Below are 18,359 nucleotides of genomic sequence, written 5' to 3'. Positions count from 1 at the left end.
AATTTCGGGTATAGAAACCACTGTTATCAGAATTTGGTTTGATTTTATATATATAGTCCATAAAATCTTGTTCTGTAGAAGGTCAGACCGAGATCTCTTCCCTAATTCTGTGAAATTGGAGGAGCGTGAGAGAGAGGAAAGTAGGGGTCCTTTCGACTGTGTTCCCCTAAAAGGGTCCTTTCGACTGTGTTCCCCTAAAAGGGTCCTTTCGACTGCGTTCCCCTAAAAGGGTCCTTTTGGCAGTGTTTCCGAATAAGCTGAACTTGAGGTATTATTAATTTACATTTTACATTTCCGTCATTTAGCAGACGCTCTTATCCAGAGCGACTTACAAATTGGTGCATTCACCCTATAACCAGTGGGATAACCACTTTACACATTTATTTATTTTTTTGAGGGGGGGGGGGGTAGAAGGATTACTTTATCCTATCCCAGGTATTCCTTAAAGAGGTGGGGTTTCAAATGTCTCCGGAAGGTGGTGAGTGACTCCGCTGTCCTGGCGTCGTGAGGGAGCTTGTTCCACCATTGGGGTGCCAGAGCAGCGAACAGTTTTGACTGGGCTGAGCGGGAACTATGCTTCCGCAGAGGAAGGGGAGCCAGCAGGCCAGAGGTGGATGAACGCAATGCCCTCGTTTGGGTGTAGGGACTGATCAGAGCCTGAAGGTACGGAGGTGCCGTTCCCCTCACAGCTCCATAGGCAAGCACCATGGTCTTGTAACAGATGCGAGCTTCAACTGGAAGCCAGTGGAGTGTGCGGAGGAGCGGGGTGACGTGAGAGAACTTGGGAAGGTTGAACACCAGACGGGCTGCGGCATTCTGGATGAGTTGTAGGGGTTTAATGGCACAGGCAGGGAGCCCAGCCAACAGCGAGTTGCAGTAATCCAGACGGGGAGATGACAAGTGCCTGGATTAGGACCTGTGCCGCTTCCTGTGTAAGGCAGGGTCGTACTCTCCGAATGTTGTAGACATGAACCTGCAGGATCGGGTCACCGCCTTGATGTTAGCGGAGAACGACAGGGTATTGTCCAGGGTCACGCCAAGGCTCTTCGCACTCTGGGAGGAGGGCACAACGGAGTTGTCAACCGTGATGGCGAGATCATGGAATGGGCAGTCCTTCCCCGGGAGGAAGAGCAGCTCCGTCTTGCCAAGGTTCAGCTTGAGGTGGTGATCCGTCATCCATACTGATATGTCTGCCAGACATGCAGAGATGCGATTCGCCACCTGGTTATCAGAAGGGGGAAAGGAGAAGATTAGTTGTGTGTCGTCTGCGTAGCAATGATAGGAGAGGCCATGTGAGGATATGACAGAGCCAAGTGACTTGGTGTATAGCGAGAATAGGAGAGGGCCTAGAACTGAGCCCTGGGGGACACCAGTGGTGAGAGCACGTGGTGCGGAGACAGCTTCTCGCCACGCCACTTGGTAGGAGCGACCGGTCAGGTAGGACGCAATCCAAGAGTGAGCCGCGCCGGAGATGCCCAGCTCGGAGATGGTGGAGAGGAGGATCTGATGGTTCACAGTATCAAAGGCAGCAGACAGGTCTAGAAGGACAAGAGCAGAGGAGAGAGAGTTAGCTTTAGCTGTGCGGAGAGCCTCCGTGACACAGAGAAGAGCAGTCTCAGTTGAATGACCAGTCCTGAAACCTGACTGGTTAGGATCAAGAAGGTCATTCTGAGAGAGATAGCAAGAGAGTTGGCTAAAGACGGCACACTCAATAGTTTTGGAAAGAAAAGAAAGAAGGGATACTGGTCTGTAGTTGTTGACATCAGAGGGATCGAGTGTTGGTTTTTTGAGAAGGGGTGCAACTCTCGTTCTCTTGAAGACAGAAGGGACATAGCCAGCGGTCAAGGATGAGTTGATCAGCGAGGTGAGGTAGGGGAGAAGGTCACCGGAGATGGTCTGGAGAAGAGAGGAGGGGATGGGGTCAAGCGGGCAGGTTGTTGGGCGGCCTGCAGTCACAAGTCGCAAGATTTTATCTGGAGAGAGAGGGGAGAAAGAAGTCAAAGCATATTAAGTGTGAGATCCAGAGTTGCTTTTAATAAAATCCTTGTAACGTCTGTAGACGCTACGGGCCGAGGCATTTGCTGTTGCACTCCTTCCCTCTACAAATAAGAGCCGTCCATTTTGCGTTTCAATAAATGTGGTGAGAATATTATTGTCCCCTCTCCAAGCCCTAGTTGGTGGGTTTCTTTCTCACCCACTCCCCACACATCTTTATTGGGTTTGACAGACTGGTGACTGAGTCCAATTTGTAAGTGTGCCTCAGTTTCATGCATAGCGTTCATTGTTCGAGACACTTGATATTCACTCTCTCACACACGCACAGAAATGTGTGCTTTCACTGTGTTTTAAGTTAACCCCCTTGCTGTCCATCTGATTGGCCCTCTGCCCATAGTGTTTGTTTGTCTGAGTTTCAAGTTTTATTGTCACGTGCACAGTACAGTGAAGTACAGTGAAATGCCTTTCTTTCAAGCTCTTTTCCAGCAAAGCAGTAATCAATATCAGTAGTAAACATATTATACTGTAAAGTGTGTGAGAGAGATATACAGAGGGAGAGAGAGAGAGACCTGGTTTGCGTTGCCTGCTGAGCTGATGAGCCCTGCAGCAGAAGGTCACAGTCAGTGACTCACTGAAGCCTGTGAGTCTCCTCGCTCTCTCTCTCTCTCTCTCTCTCTCTCTCTCTCTCTCTCTCTCTCTCTCTCTCTCTCTCTCTCTCTCTCTCTCTCTCTCTCTCTCTCTCTCTCTCTCTCTCTCTCTCTCTCTCTCTCTCTCCCTCTCTCTCTCTCTCTCTTCTTCTGCCCTCTCTTTTTATTTATCTAAAGGGGTCTGGGTTTGAACACTGCATATTGTGTTCTGCTTAGAGAGACAACCTGTGACATCACCTTATGTAATGTCTGTTTCAGTCGCTGGACGCTACTGGCCCCGTGTAGCTCAGTTGGTAGAGCATGGCGCTTGCAACGCCAGGGTTGTGGGTTTGTTTCCCACGGGGGGCCAGTATGAAAAAAAGTATGAAAATGTATGCACTCACTAACTGTAAGTCGCTCTTGATAAGAGCGTCTGCTAAATGACTAAAATGTAAAATGTAAATGTGTCCCAAATGGCACCTTATTTCCTATTTGGTGCACTTCTTTTCAACAGGTTCCATAGGGCACTGTGTAGGGAATATGGTGCTGTTTGGGATGTAGCCTCTAAGTGCACTGATTTAGCAGTTGGACTATAGAGAATAAAATGTTGGGTTAGGAGGCCCGTTATGGGTTGACTATAACTCAACCGGAAGGACACGACAACATTAACGCTCATCATAAACCGAAACAATGTTGTGATTGGGTAACTGACGCTTATGTGTAGGCTGGGAGAGTTCCAATGGGAGATGCATCATATCACATCTCATTCTTTAAACAAAAACACCCTCGGGTACTAGCTACCATTGCATTATTTTAACAAAGAACATACTAGCTAGGAAAGCCCTTGTTATGTGTGCTGCTTGGCACTTGCAGTTAGATAACTTTTTGTAGTGTGGGTTTGTTTCTGCTCTGGAAGCACAGTTAATGTGCCTGTTTTCATCATCTTCCTACAGAGCATCCCTGACTGTGTGACATTCCTTCCCTGTCAAGGACTCTTCTGAGTGGGGACAAGTCTGCGCATTCCCCCAAGGCCCCCCAAGGCTACTGCTCGGGAGAGTTTGGGGAGGAACTGAACAGTACAGTACATTGCTGTAGGCTAATTGGTTCCCTTAGCATAATCGGCTCATCTCCATGGAGACGGCGGCTAACTAGTGCGCTACGCTAGCTCTGTGGTGAGCAGGGCTGGAGGAGGGAGCAGGCCGTTTTTAGAACTGTCGTGTGGAAAAGTACTTTGGGGAGCGATGAAGTAGTGGTGGTGTACTTAGAAAATTGTTTGGCTCTGTGTTGCTGTGTGCAGCCCTGGCTACGCCCTGGGAGAAGAGTAGCTTTCCATACCCGAATGCTCCAGTGAGATCTTCCAGCTCTTTAAATGAGTTAGCCTGCTAAAACATATGTTATGATAGTAGCGCCTCTGGTTTTGGGGTATCTGGAATTGTGTAGTTACACGGTATGTGAATCACGACCGCTCTGGCTTGTCAATTAGCATAGCAGAAGATTTCCCACTCACACTGCTGAAACACAAATGACCCAATAAGGTGAAGTGAAATCCCAGCTAACACAGAATGTTCTTGCAACGTTCCCTTGTATATTTTCTTGAGTTTTTTTGACATATATAACGCTGCCACAATGTTCTGGGAACCAATATTTGTTACAGTTTACAGTTACAGTTGACAGTTTAGTCATTTAGCAGACGCTCTTATCCAGAGCGACTTCCAATTAGTGAGTGCATACATTTTTCATACTGGCCCCCGTGGGATATGTCTGTCTGACAACCTGTGATCTGTTCTGTCTGGGACAACTGTATGATAGCAATAGTAAATGTCAAACAGCAGGTGGTCGAGTTAAGTTCTGTGAAAAGGAGAGATTGTGGTGAAATGTTCGATGTCTAATGAAACACATTATGTGAAACGGCTGAGCTCATTTGCCCTGTTGACCTACCTGCCTCCTCCTCTCTTTTTCTCTCTCTCGCTCTTCCTCCATCTCTCTTTTTGCTTAGTCTCTGTGGCCTTGTTGACCTACCTCCTCTCTCTATCTCTCTCTCTCTCTCTCTCTCTCTCTCTCTCTCTCTCTCTCTCTCGCTCTCTCTCTTCCTCCATCGCGCTCTTTCTCTCTCCATCACTTTCTCTACCTCTCTCTCTTTCTCTCTGGTCTCTGTGGCCTTTACAGCTCAGATACTTTGAGGGCCAGATGAGTTGGCTTTGAATCTGATCCCAGGTAAAGATCTGCTAGAAAACAGACTACTACAGTATTTGGCCTTGTGGTAGAGATGAGTAGGGACTCGAGGGAGTGGGGCCTCGCTAACCCTAAGGTGGGCTAAACATACGCTGTGTGTCATAGACTTCACACACTGGCCACTTGTAACGGGTTCTGCGAAGCAGCTGTAAGCACCAGGCCTGGTTCAAGTAGCATTCATCTTCTTTCAAATACTGTATCTGCGCTTGATTTTTTATTTTTTATTTATTTAACCTTTATTTAACCAGGTAAGCCAGTTGAGAACAGGTTCTCATTTACAACTGCGACCTGGCCAAGATAAAGCAAAGTAGTGCAATAAAAACAACACAGAGTTACATATGGGGTAAAAAACATAAAGTCAGAAATACAACAGAAAATATATATACAGTGTGTGCAAATGTAGCAAGTTATGGAGGTAAGGCAATAAATAGGCTATAGTGCAGAATAATTACAATAGTATTAACACTGGAATGCTAGATGTGCAAGAGATGATGTGCAAATAGAGATACTGGGGTGCAAAAGAGCAAAATAAATAACAATATAGGGATGAGGTAGTTGGGTGGGCTAATTTCAGATGGGCTGTGTACAGGTGCAGTGATCGGTAAGGTGCTCTGACAACTGATGCTTAAAGTTATTGAGGGAGATAAGAGTCTCCAGCTTCAGAGATTTTTGCAATTCGTTCCAGTCATTGGCAGCAGAGAACTGGAAGGAATGGCGGCCAAAGGAGGTGTTGGCTTTGGGAATGACCAGTGAGATATACCTGCTGGAGCGCAGACTACGGGTGGGTGCTGCTATGGTGACCAATGAGCTAAGATAAGGCGGGGATTTGCCTAGCAGTGATTTATAGATGGCCTGGAGCCAGTGGGTTTGACGACGAACATGTAGTGAGGACCAGCCAACAAGAGCGTACAGGTCACAGTGGTGGGTAGTGTATGGGGCTTTGGAGACAAAACGGATGGCACTGTGATAGACTACATCCAATTTGCTGAGTAGAGTGTTGGAGGCTATTTTGTAAATGACATTGCCGAAGTCAAGGATCGGTAGGATAGTCAGTTTTACGAGGGCATGTTTGGCAGCATGAGTGAAGGAGGCTTTGTTGCGAAATAGGATGCCGATTCTAGATTTAACTTTGGATTGGAGATTCTTTATGTGAGTCTGGAAGTTGAGTTTACAGTCTAACCAGACACCTAGGTATTTGTAGTTGTCCACATACTCTAGGTCAGACCCGTCGAGAGTGGTGATTCTAGTCGGGTGGGCGGGTGCCAGCAGCGTTCGATTGAAAAGCATGCATTTAGTTTTACTAGTGTTTAAGAGCAGTTGAAGGCTACTGAAGGATTGTTGTATGGCATTGAAGCTCGTTTGGAGGTTTGTTAACACAGTGTCCAATGAAGGGCCAGATGTATACAAAATGGTGTCGTCTGCGTAGAGGTGGATCTGAGAGTCACCAGCAGCAAGAGCGACATCATTGATATACACGGAGAAAAGTGTCGGCCCAAGAATTGAACCCTGTGGCACCCCCCATAGAGACTGCCATAGGTCCAGACAACAGGCCCTCTGATTTGACACACTGAACTCTATCTGAGAAGTAGTTGGTGAACCAGGCGAGGCAGTCATTTGAGAAACCAAGGCTATTTAGTCTGCCAATAAGAATGCGGTGGTTGACAGAGTCGAAAGCCTTGGCCAGGTCGATGAAGACGGCTGCACAGTACTGTCTATTATCAATCGCGGTTATAATATCGTTTAGGACCTTGAGCGTGGCTGAAGTGCACCCGTGACCAGCTCGGAAACCGGATTGCATAGCGGAGAAGGTACGGTGGTATTCGAAATGGTCGATGATCTGTTTGTTAACTTGGCTTTCGAATACTTTCGAAAGGCAGGGCAGGATGGATATAGGTCTGTAGCAGTTTGGATCTAGAGTGTCACCCCCTTTGAAGAGGGGGATGACCGCGGCAGCTTTCCAATCTCTGGGGATCTCAGACGTTATGAAAGAGAGGTTGAACAGACTAGTAATAGGGGTTGCGACAATTTCGGCGGCTAGTTTTAGAAAGAAAGGGTCCAGATTGTCTAGCCCAGCTGATTTGTAGGGGTCCAGATTTTGCAGCGCTTTCAAAACATCAGCTGTCTGATTGAGCTTGTCTGGCGCAATGGAACCAAAGGATTAGTCCCAAAAGTGCAAACCCCACCACGATAACATTCCAGGCAGACTCAATCAAATGCTCATTTGAACTCAGGCCTGGTCAGTCTTCACTGACACTTCCCAACTAAGATGTCAGTCCCAACACTTAGTTCAATGAGGCTGTAATGTTAAGATCCTGTCAGGTTTTGGCTCATTCTACCACCACCATCATGAGAGTTGTGCCTATAGTCTATTGCATCAGTGAGACAAGAGGGCAGCCAGAGGTGGAAGTGAGAGTTTGGTTACATCCCAAATGGTACCCTATTATCTATATAGTGCACTCCACCTAACTGATGCACTAGAGATGGACCCTTGTCAAAAGTAGTGCACTACATAGGGAATAGGATGTCGCTTGGGACGAAGCCCTTGTGGGTATTGGGTAATCAACATGGTTCCCTCTGCTCAGAGCTCTGACTAGACTATGTTGACCCCACATCAGGGTAATGTTCAGTAGGCAAACACTGCAGATAGAAATGTCATGAATAGAGCTGGCGTGATTCCTTATTGTACGTGTTAGAGAGGCATGTTTAAGTAATGTATTTTTATCTGAACGTTCCCCACTGTTGTGCCCTGCTGAATGCTGCCCAGTACATGTAGTATAACAGTATAGCTGTGTGACACACTGTTTTTCAGGTTGAGGTAACTTCCTGTGAGCAAGGCTTGTAGTCTATTTCTCTGATTCGGTTGTCTCATCTTTTAATTTTTCATCTTTTTTTTTTCCAGTCTGTTTTGCTACAGACCTGTTTCCTCTTCTCTAGACACACGCCTACTTCCTCCTTCTGTTAACCTCTCTCTCTTTCTCTCTCGCCAAAGGAGAAGCACTGCGAAGTTTAGTTTGAAACCCTTGTTCTTGTGACTGCTGGACCTCGAAGGATGCTTATTGTATTTGTGGCTAGCTGGTGTTAGTGAGGATTTTGTTTTAATTTAGTTTTTTTGTGGATTTGAAAGAAGACGTGTTGGAGGTAGGACCCGCGGGTTGAACTCACTAGCTGCTTGTCATCAAGGTTTCCGGGTGAGTCATCTGTCTTCTTGTTGTGTGTACTCACTACTCAGGCTGGAGTAGGGTACGTTGGGCCGAAGGGTGTGGCCCTAATTTTAGGGCCCTCCCCCTGTACCCTGTAACCCCCTGTGCCCTCTTACCCCCTAGGCACTGACCCTGTTCAGACTACAGAATTAGAAGGATTATAAATCATAATACCAGGTCAGCCATTCTGAGTGTACCCAAGAGTTTACCAGTTTGGTTTCCCCTGACAGGTTAGTTATGACATAGATTGTTATTATAATCTCTGCACAGGATATTTAATTGTGAGGAAACCGAGTGGGATGGAGTTTCACCACCTAAGGATGACAGACCTCATAATGTTGGAATTCAATAAATGTCTCTGGGAAATTGTTTTGGACAATTACATAACAGACAGAAATCTAAATAAAAGCATTGGCTGTGCAGCTCATTAGATACGGATTTGGCTGTTGTAGTTGATTAGTCACACCTCTGGATTGACGCAGACGTTATGTATGATTCTTTTATTTTACTCAGGATGGTGACAACAAAATGTATATTGTTGCTGACTCATTTTGTTATTGGTGAACCCCTTTTGGTTTCACCGCTTTGGTTATTGTTTTTATGACACTACCCCATACCTGTAAGACCTTGACTGCGTCCCAAATGGAACCCTATTCCCTAAATGGTGCACTACCTTTGACCAGAGCCCTATGGGCACTAATATAGGGAATATGGTAATATTTGGGATGGAAATATCACCCTATAGCTAACATGCATCGCTCCTTTTCACACGTCTACACTGCTTCCAGGAGTGTACAGCTCACACAATGTTAGTCTATTTAACAAACACAAGTTTAGAGAGTTGCTGTCCCCTAAGCAGGCGTGTTGTGTGCCTCGGCTGAGTTAATCCAGTGCTGTTAATTGCTGAGAGCTGTTGTCGGCCATTTGGCACAGACTACTGACAGGATATCCTGCTTGCTGCACCAGGAACGAGGGCATGTTTGTGAAACAAAGCAGCCTGCTGCGATAGACTGAGACAGTTAGTAGTAGTAGTAGCCTGCTGAGACAGAGACAGGTGGTAGTAGTAGTAGTAGTAGTAGTAGTGTAGTAGCCTGCTGAGACAGAGACAGTTAGTAGTAGTACTGTAGTAGCCTGCTGAGACTGAGACAGTTAGTAGTAGTAGTAGTAGTAGTAGTAGCCTGCTGAGACAGAGACAGGTGGTAGTAGTAGTAGTAGTAGTGTAGTAGCCTGCTGAGACAGAGACAGTTAGTAGTAGTACTGTAGTAGCCTGCTGAGACAGAGACAGGTAGTAGTAGTAGTAGTAGTAGTAGTAGTAGTAGTAGTAGTAGTAGCCTGCTGAGACAGAGACAGGTGGTAGTAGTAGTTGTAGTAGCCTGCTGAGACAGAGACAGTTAGTAGTAGTACTGTAGTAGCCTGCTGAGACAGGTAGTAGTAGTAGTAGTAGTAGTAGTAGTAGTAGTAGTAGTAGTAGTAGCCTGCTGAGACAGAGACAGGTGGTAGTAGTAGTAGTAGTGTAGTAGCCTGCTGAGACAGAGACAGTTAGTAGTAGTACTGTAGTAGCCTGCTGAGACTGAGACAGTTAGTAGTAGTAGTAGTAGTAGTAGTAGCCTGCTGAGACAGAGACAGGTGGTGGTAGTAGTAGTAGTAGTAGTGTAGTAGCCTGCTGAGACAGAGACAGTTAGTAGTAGTACTGTAGTAGCCTGCTGAGACTGAGACAGTTAGTAGTAGTAGTAGTAGCCTGCTGAGACAGAGACAGGTGGTAGTAGTAGTAGTAGTAGTAGTAGTAGTGTAGTAGCCTGCTGAGACAGAGACAGTTAGTAGTAGTACTGTAGTAGCCTGCTGAGACTGAGACAGTTAGTAGTAGTAGTAGTAGCCTGCTGAGACAGAGACAGGTGGTAGTAGTAGTAGTAGTAGTAGTAGTAGTAGTAGTAGTGTAGTAGCCTGTTGAGACAGTTAGTAGTAGTAGCCTGCTGAGACAGGTAGTAGTAGTAGTAGTAGTAGTAGTAGTAGTAGTGTAGTAGCCTGCTGAGACAGAGACAGTTAGTAGTAGTACTGTAGTAGCCTGCTGAGACTGAGACAGTTAGTAGTAGTAGTAGTAGTAGTAGCCTGCTGAGACAGAGACAGGTGGTGTTAGTAGTAGTAGTAGTAGTAGTAGTAGTGTAGTAGCCTGCTGAGACAGAGACAGGTGGTAGTAGTAGTAGTAGTAGTAGTAGTAGTAGTAGTGTAGTAGCCTGCTGAGACAGAGACAGTTAGTAGTAGTACTGTAGTAGCCTGCTGAGACTGAGACAGTTAGTAGTAGTAGTAGCCTGCTGAGACAGAGACAGGTGGTAGTAGTAGTAGTAGTAGTAGTAGTAGTAGTAGTGTAGTAGCCTGTTGAGACAGTTAGTAGTAGTAGCCTGCTGAGACAGGTAGTAGTAGTAGTAGTAGTAGTAGTAGTAGTAGTAGTAGTAGTAGTAGTAGTAGTGTAGTAGCCTGCTGAGACAGAGACAGTTAGTAGTAGTACTGTAGTAGCCTACTGAGACAGTTAGTAGTAGTAGTAGTAGTAGTAGTAGTAGTAGTAGCCTGCTGAGACAGAGACAGTTAGTAGTAGTACTGTAGTAGCCTGCTGAGACTGAGACAGTTAGTAGTAGTAGTAGTAGTAGTAGTAGTAGTAGCCTGCTGAGACAGAGACTAGTAGTAGTAGTAGTAGTAGCCTGCTGAGACAGTTAGTAGTAGTAGTAGTAGTAGTAGTGTAGTAGCCTGCTGAGACAGTTAGTAGTAGTAGTAGTAGTAGTAGTAGTAGTAGTAGCCTGCTGAGACAGAGACAGTTAGTAGTAGTAGTAGTAGTAGTAGTAGTAGCCTGCTGAGACAGAGACAGTTAGTAGTAGTAGTAGTAGTAGCCTGCTGAGACAGAGACTAGTAGTAGTAGTAGTAGTAGTAGTAGTAGTAGTAGTAGTAGTAGTAGTAGTAGTAGTAGTAGTAGTAGTAGTAGTAGTAGTAGTAGTAGTAGTAGTAAACTCAGCAAAAAAAAGAAACGTCCTCTCACTGTCAACTGCGTTTATTTTCAGCAAACTTAACATGTGTAAATATTTGTATGAACATAACAAGATTCAACAACTGAGACATAAACTGAACAGGTTCCACAGACATGTGACTAACAGAAATTGAATAATGTGTCCCTGAACAAAGGGGGGGTCAAAATCAAAATTAACAGTCAGTATCTGGTGTGGCCACCAGCTGCATGAAGTACTGCAGTGCATCTCCTCCTCATGGACTGCACCAGATTTGCCAGTTCTTGCTATGAGATGTTACCCCACTCTTACACCAAGGCACCTACAAGTTCCCGGACATTTCTGGGGGGAATAAAATAAAAAATAAATTGGTCATTTAGCAGACGCTCTTATCCAGAGCGACTTACAGGAGCAATTAGGGTTAAGTGCCTTGCTCAAGGGCACATCGACAGATTTTTCACCTAGTCGGCTCGGGGATTAGAACCAGCGACCTTTCGGTTACTGGTACAACGCTCTTAACCACTAAGCTACCTGCCGCCCTAGCCCTCACCCTCCGATCCAACAGGTCCCAGACGTGCTCAATGGGATTGAGATCTGGGCTCCTCACTGGCCATGGCAGAACACTGACGTTCCTGTCTTGCAGGAAATCACGCACAGAACGAGCAGTATGGCTGGTGGCATTGTCATGCTGGAGGGTCATGTCAGGATGAGCCTGCAGGAAGGGTACATTTACATTTACATTTACGTTTACGTCATTTAGCTGACGCTCTTATCCAGAGCGACTTACAGTTAGTGCATACATTATTATTTTCATACTGGCCCCCCGTGGGAAACGAACCCACAACCCTGGCGTTGCAAACGCCATGCTCTATCAACTGAGCTACCTCCCTGCCTGCCATTCCCTCCCCTACCCTGGACGACGCTGGGCCAATTGTGCGCCGCCCCATTGGTCTCCCGGTTGCGGCCGGCTACAGCAGAGCCTGGATTCGAACCAGGATCTCTAGTGGCACAGCTAGCACTGCGATGCAGTGCCTTAGACCACTGCGCCACTCGGGGTACCACATGAGGGAGGAGGTTGTCTTCCCTGTAACATACAGCGTTGAGATTGCCTGCAATGACAACAAGCTCAGTCCGATGATGCTGTGACACACCGCCCCAGACCATGACGGACCCTCCACCTCCAAATCAATCCCGCTCCAGAGTACAGGCCTCGGTGTAACGCTCATTCCTTCGACGATAAACGCGAATCCGACCATCACCCCTGGTGAGACAAAACCGCGACTCGTCAGTGAAGTGCACTTTTTGCCAGTCCTGTCTGGTCCAGCGACGATGGGTTTGTGCCCATAGGTGACATTGTGAGGACCTTTTTTTTTTTTACCTTTATTTAACTAGGCAAGTCAGTTAAGAACAAATTCTTATTTACAATGACGGCCTACACCGGCCAAACCCGGACGACGCTGGGCCAATTGTGCGCTGCCCTATGGGACTCCCAATCACGGCCAGTTGTGATACAGCCTGGAATCGAACCAGGAGGTCTGTAGTGACGCCTCAAGCACTGAGATGCAGTGCCTTAGACCGCTGCGCCACTGTTGTAGGCCTTACAACAGGCCTACAAGCCCTCAGTCCACCCTCTCTCAGCCTATTGCGGACAGTCTGAGCACTGATGGAGGGATTGTGCGTTCCTGGTGTAACTCGGGCAGTTATTGTTGCCATCCTGTACCTGTCCCGCAGGTGTGATGTTCGGATGTACCGATCCTGTGCAGGTGTTGTTACATGTGGTCTGCCACTGCGAGGACGATCAGCTGTCCGTCCTGTCTCCCTGTAGCGCTGTCTTAGGCGTATCACAGTACGGACATTGCAATTTATTGCCCTGGCCACATCTGCAGTCCTCATGTCTCTTTGCAGAATGCCTAAGGCACGTTCACGCAGATGAGCAGGGACCCTGGGCATCTTTCTTTTTGGTGTTTTTCAGAGTCAGTAGAAAGGCCTCTTTAGTGTCCTAAGTTTTCATAACTGTGACCTTAATTGCCTACCGTCTGTAAGCTGTTAGTGTCTTAACGACCGTTCCACAGGTGCATGTTCATTAATTGTTTATGGTTCATTGAACAAGCATGGGAAACAGTTTTTAAACCCTTTACAATGAAGATCTGTGAAGTTATTTGGATTTTTATTAATTACCTTTGAAAGACAGGGTCCTGAAAAAGGGACGTTTCTTTTTTTGCTGAGTGTAGTAGTAGTAGTAGTAGTAGTAGCCTGCTGAGACAGGTAATAGTAGCCTGCTGAGACAGGTAATAGTAGCCTGCTGAGACAGGTAATAGTAGCCTGCTGAGACAGGTAGTAGTAGCCTGCTGAGACAGGTAGTAGTAGCCTGCTGAGACAGGTAGTAGTAGCCTGCTGAGACAGGTAGTAGTAGCCTGCTGAGACAGGTAGTAGTAGCCTGCTGAGACAGGTAGTAGTAGCCTGCTGAGACAGGTAGTAGTAGTAGTAGTAGTAGCCTGCTGAGACAGGTAGTAGTAGTAGTAGTAGTAGTAGTAGTAGTAGCCTGCTGAGACATGTAGTAGTAGTAGTAGTAGTAGTAGCCTGCTGAGACTAGTAGTAGTAGTAGTAGTAGTAGTAGCCTGCTGAGACTAGTAGTAGTAGTAGTAGTAGCCTGCTGAGACTAGTAGTAGTAGTAGTAGTAGTAGTAGTAGTAGTAGTAGTAGTAGTAGTAGTAGTAGTAGTAGTAGTAGTAGTAGTAGCCTGCTGAGACTAGTAGTAGTAGCCTGCTGAGACTAGTAGTAGTAGTAGCCTGCTGAGACTAGTAGTAGTAGTAGTAGTAGCCTGCTGAGACTAGTAGTAGTAGTAGTAGTAGTAGCCTGCTGAGACTAGTAGTAGTAGTAGTAGTAGTAGTAGTAGCTTGCTGAGACTAGTAGTAGTAGTAGTAGTAGTAGCCTGCTGAGACTAGTAGTAGTAGTAGTAGTAGTAGTAGTAGTAGTAGTAGTAGTAGTAGCCTGCTGAGACTAGTAGTAGTAGTAGTAGTAGTAGTAGTAGTAGCCTGCTGAGACTAGTAGTAGTAGTAGTAGTAGTAGCCTGCTGAGACTAGTAGTAGTAGTAGTAGTAGCCTGCTGAGACTAGTAGTAGTAGTAGTAGTAGTAGCCTGCTGAGACTAGTAGTAGTAGTAGTAGTAGCCTGCTGAGACTAGTAGTAGTAGTAGTAGCCTGCTGAGACTAGTAGTAGTAGTAGTAGCCTGCTGAGACTAGTAGTAGTAGTAGCAGTAGCAGCAGCAGCCTGCTGAGACGTCAGTACTGTAGTACCATACAACACACTATGAAATGAATGGCTTAAATTGTGGGGGTGGAGGTTAGGAGTGTGGGTGCGCCTGTCTGTCAGTGCCGACTGTCTTTAGCAAGCTGGGTGTGACTAAAAGATGCTCTGTGAGGGAGGGAATGAGTATGTTTTATTAATTGATGATTTTGCCACGTCATTTTCACAATGATGTTAAACTTTGGATTTGCTGCCTGTCACTCACTGTTCCCTTTTTGTTACACCTCTGCCACGTTTCCCTCCAGCGTCCTCCTCTCTTCCTGTCTCTCTTCTCCCTTCATTATTAGTTGTTTTGTCTACCTGTGTCTACCACCCAGGGGGAACTCTGATAAGGGTATGTGGGCACAGTTTCACAGGGCAAAGAGAATACATTTCACTTTCAATGAGCTCTTACGAGGGCTTTTCTGTGGGAACTGTGGGTGCTTCTGTGTGAATAAAAACGACAGTACTTAGGCCTACTGTGTGTGTGAGACACTCCCTCAGGGTGTAACAGGACACTGAAAGCATGACTAGAGCGTGGCCGTGTGTTTCAGTGTGTGTGTGTGCGTGTGTGTGTGTGTGTGTGTGTGTGTGTGTGTGTGTGTGTGTGTGTGTGTGTGTGTGTGTGTGTGTGTGTGTGTGTGTGTGTGTGTGTGTGTGTGTGTGTGTGTGTGTGTGTGTGTGTGTGTGTGTGTGTGTGTGTGTGAACGAATGTGAACTGGCTCGAAGCAGGTGCTTCAATGTGTCTTGCGGTGTGTGATAGTGTCATGCTTGAAGCGGGTGTTTCATCATGCGTGTGTCTCTGTGTGTGTGTTTCCGTCTCGAAGGCGATGATAACTCACTGTGCCTGTCTCTGTGGCCTTTGTTTCTTACACCGATAAAGGTTCCTGGCTCCTTTATAGGCTGTCTGTGGCACGGTGTCACACCCTGGCCCCTTGGTGAGCCATGGTCCTTTGTGGAGGTGTCAAATGAAGCGCTGGGGTTTAGGCTCTTTTGAAATTCTATACAGGGTGTCAGTCCACCAGCCCAGTACCCCCCCCAGCTGTTTAGGAAAGTTGAAGAGGATTATACTTCTCAAAGCAAAAGAAAAAATGAAAAGCATAGTGTAATTGACTGTGGCTGCATAGTGTAGTGCAGCTGATGTTTTGTTCATTTGTGAGTAGTAATACTGTATAAAATTACAATGCTTTAACTGGGCTTCTGTATTATGCCACATTGATCACAAACTGTCCTACATCCTGTTGCAGGGGAGTTTTTTTTGGAATGACTGGTTCTGGGTTTTCGCTGCTGCTGTACACTACGGGCGCAGATAGAACAAGGAACTAGTTATAAAACTCTTTGCTATGGTTGCATCAAAAGTAATTCTCTGGTAAAAAATTGTCAGACTTTCTTCTAAACTAAGCTAGAGCTGTTTTTACAGCCATTTTTCTATCACCTAGACTTGACGCTAGCTAGCTAGCTAGGCTAACGTTTGCAAAGCTAGCTAGCTAAATATTATAGCTAAAAAAGCTTAGCTTGCTGCCAAAGAGCTTGCTAAGAGATATATATATATATATATTACCAGTCAAAAGTTTGGACACACCTACTCATATACAGAAGATAGCCCTATTTGGTAAAAGACCAAGTCCATATTATGGCAAGAACAGAATGAGTAGGTGTTCTAAAACTTTTGACCGTGTGTGTGTGTGTGTGTGTGTGTGTGTGTGTGTGTGTGTGTGTGTGTACAGTCGTGGTCAAAAGTTTTGAGAATGACACAAATACTAATTTTCACAAAATCTGCTGCCTCAGTTTTGATGATGGCAATTTGCATATACTCCAGAATGTCATGAAGAGTGATCAGATTAATTGCAATTAATTGCAAAGTCCCTCTTTGCCATGAAAATGAACTTAATCCCCCAAAAACATTTCCACTGCATTTCAGCCCTGCCACAAAAGGACCAGCTGCCATCATGTCAGTGATTCTCTCGTTAACACAGGTGAGAGTGTTGACAAGGACAAGGCTGGAGATCACTCTGTCATGCTGATTGAGTTAGAATATCAGACTGGAAGCTTTAAAAGGAGGGTGGTGCTTGAAATCATTGTTCTTCCTCTGTTAACCATGGTGCACCAATTTGTAAGTCGCTCTGGATAAGAGCGTCTGCTAAATGACTTAAATGTAAATGTTACCTGCAAGGAAACACGTGCTGTCATCATTGCTTTGCACAAAAAGGGCTTCACAGGCAAGGATATTGCTGCTAGTAAGATTGCACCTAAATCAACCATTTATCGGATCATCAAGAACTTCAAGGAGAGAGGTTCAATTGTTGTGAAGAAGGCTTCAGGGCGCCCAAGAAAGTCCAGCAAGTGCCAGGACCGTCTCCTAAAGTTGATTCAGCTGCGGGATCGGGGCACCACCAGTGCAGAGCTTGCTCAGGAATGGCAGCAGGCAGGTGTGAGTGCATCTGCATGTACAGTGAGGCAAAGACTTTTGGAGGATGGCCTGGTGTCAAGAAAGGCAGCGAGGAAGCCACTTCCCTCCAGGAAAAACATCAGGGACAGACTGATATTCTGCAAAAGGTACAGGGATTGGACTGCTGAGGACTGGGGTAAAGTCATTTTCTCTGATGAATCCCCTTTCCGATTGTTTGGGCCCTCCGGAAAAAAGCTTGTCCGGAGAAGACAAGGTGAGCGCTACCATCAGTCCTGTGTCATGCCAACAGTAAAGCATCCTGAGACCATTCATGTGTGGGGTTGCTTCTCAGCCAAGGGAGTGGGCTCACTCACAAATTTGCCTAAGAACACAGCCATTAATAAAGAATGGTACCAACACATCCTCCGAGAGCAACTTCTCCCAACCATCCAAGAACAGTTTGGTGACGACCAATACCTTTTCCAGCATGATGGAACACCCTGCCATAAGGCAAAAGTGATTACTAAGTGGCTCGGGGAACAAAACATCGAAATTTTGGGTCCATGGCCAGGAAACTCCCCAGACCTTAATCCCATTGAGAACTTGTGGTCGATCCTCAAGAGGCGGGTGGACAAACAAAAACCCACAAATTCTGACAAACTCCAAGCATTGATTATGCAAGAATGGCTGCCATCAGTCAGGATGTGGCCCAGAAGTTAATTATTTGCATAAACTTAATGTAATTGTCAATAAAAGCCTTTGACACTTATGGAATGCTTGTAATTATACTTCAGTATACCATAGTAACATCTGACAAAAATATCTCATAACACTGAAGCAGAGAACTTTGTGAAGACCAATACTTGTGTCATTCTCAACTTTTGACCACGACTATATATATGTATATATATGTGTGTGTATATGTGTATATACTGTAGCTCAGTTGGTAGAGCATGGCGCTTGCTTTGCCAGGGTTGTGGGTTCGATTCCCACGGGGGGCCAGTATGAAAAATGTATGCACTCAATAACTGTAAGTTGCTGTGGAGAAGAGCGTCTGCTAAATGACCTAAATGTAAATGTGTGTGTGTGTGCATTTTTTTTTTTTTTTTTTTTTAGTCATTTAGCAGACACTCTTATCCAGAGCGACTTACATGAGCAATTAGGGTTAAGTGCCTTGCTCAAGGGCACATCGACAGATTTTTCACCTAGTCGGCTCGGGGATTAGAACCAGCAACCTTTTGGTTACTGGCACAACGGTCTTAACTATATATATATATATATATATATATGTGTATGTATATACAGTGAGGGGAAAAAGTATTTGATCCCCTGCTGATTTTGTACGTTTGCCCACTGACAAAGAAATGATCAGTCTATAATTTTAATGGTAGGTTTATTTGAACAGTGAGAGACAGAATAACAACAAAAAAATCCAGAAAAACGCATGTCAAAAATGTAATAAATTAATTTGCATTTTAATGAGGGAAATAGGTATTTGACCCCCTCTCAATCAGAAAGATTTCTGGCTCCCAGGTGTCTTTTATACAGGTAACGAGCTGAGATTAGGAGCACACTCTTAAAGGGAGTGCTCCTAATCTCAGTTTGTTACCTGTATAAAAGACACCTGTCCACAGAAGCAATCAAT

The 18,359-nt window shown here is 45.6% G+C and overlaps 1 protein-coding gene across 5 annotated transcripts in view; it reads left to right on the top strand.

Annotated features, from left to right (window-relative positions):
• LOC121586750 (engulfment and cell motility protein 1) overlaps positions 1-18,359 on the top strand; it is a 152,634-nt gene that overhangs the window by 23,431 nt on the left and 110,844 nt on the right. The window contains exon 1 of one of the 5 annotated variants that reach the window (XM_045226421.1): positions 7,833-8,041. The exons of the other annotated variants lie outside the window; for them this stretch is intronic. The gene's annotated coding sequence lies outside the window, so the exon portion shown is untranslated. Of the gene's footprint in view, positions 1-7,832; positions 8,042-18,359 lie in introns of those variants that run through there. 5 annotated transcript variants of the gene reach the window in all.

Source organism: Coregonus clupeaformis, chromosome 17 (assembly GCF_020615455.1).
Source record: "Coregonus clupeaformis isolate EN_2021a chromosome 17, ASM2061545v1, whole genome shotgun sequence".
NCBI classification, from domain to species: Eukaryota; Metazoa; Chordata; class Actinopteri; order Salmoniformes; family Salmonidae; genus Coregonus; species Coregonus clupeaformis.
This window is presented reverse-complemented; position numbering and strand designations above follow the sequence as displayed.